This window comes from Euprymna scolopes, chromosome 10 (genome assembly GCF_053919585.1).
Source record: "Euprymna scolopes isolate OS-2025 chromosome 10, ASM5391958v1, whole genome shotgun sequence".
In the NCBI taxonomy this organism is placed as follows: domain Eukaryota; kingdom Metazoa; phylum Mollusca; class Cephalopoda; order Sepiida; family Sepiolidae; genus Euprymna; species Euprymna scolopes.
In genome coordinates, this window is record NC_136491.1 from 76,486,626 (window position 1) to 76,487,955 (window position 1,330).

Genomic DNA, 1,330 nt, shown 5'->3' on the forward strand with positions numbered 1-1,330 from the left:
AACTAAGTTCTATATAAGTTTGTTTGTCTATACGCCGCGGTAACTCTTGGGTGTGCCCTAGGGGCTCTTTTAGGGTTAATAAAAACACTCCATTTTGGGGACTATTTTACCATATTTTCCCCAAATTTTCTGTGTATGTTCATTTAGCAGTTTTGCATGGTGCTCAACTCAAATTTAAATATGTTAAGGCCTTGGTGACTTTTGGGGCTAAATGGAGAGGGGATGGGCAAATGATGGACTTAGTTATTTCTTTTTTTGTATGCGGCAGAACTCAAATTTACATATGTTAAGGCCTAAAGCTTCACCGTTTGTTCATTTTCACCAGGATTTGACGTCTCCTGGAGACTTTTGGGGCTAAATGAGAGCGGGGAATGCTGAACTGTCATTTTTTTATGCCTCGTTCACTGTGAACTCACGGGGGACTATGCGTACGTCACTTGTTATAATTTAAATTTTGCAAGTTATATTACAGTGCTTTAAAATTTATGTGAAATATTAAACCTGCAAAATTGTTTAAGAATATGTTTAACACATTTTGATAATGATAAAGATATCAAATGAAGTAATTGTTAAATAAAGAAAATTAAGTAAAGACACATCTATGCATATTTATTGAAATGACGGTCTTGTACCTAAATAAGCTAGATTGCTTAATTAATTATCGTAAATATGAAGAAAAAACATTTGCTATAGCAATGTGGAAGTTAATGAATAACACAAGAAAAGATATTGAACAGCTAAATTAGTGATTTCGTGACTTCCGATTATTCAGACAACGCCCAAACGATTGAGCTGTTACAGCCTGTTTATGAAGTGGTTGAAAATTAAGCTTAATCACCAAACTCGTCAGCAATGACACAAGCAGCAGGATTGCGTGTTGGTCTAGCTTTAGAAGCGATACAACTAACACATATATTATCGTTCACATATGATGTATTGTTCATAATGCAAATATTTATAGACAAATTTGGCGGCAATTATAAAAGCGGTATTGCGCCTTGTTTCAGTTTTATTAGCAACGTAGCATGTGTGGAAAAAGTAAATCTACCAATTAAATACTACGTCTGGAACGTATGTAAACGAAAACCGCTAATGTTGTTCGCTGACAAAAATTAGGAATTAAACAGCACTTTTAATTATCGATATACTTTATTTATTTACTAGCCTGGGTTCCTGGCGTTGCTCGGGTGTTTGGAGGTGTGTGTTGAGCAAAAAAAAAAGTGGTAGTAGTAGGTAGGCAAGCTCGAACCATACCGAGAAGGAGGAAAAGAACGTGAAAAAAACGTGACGTCTTTGCTGTTGCTACTATCACCAAACCGGAAGTGAAGTA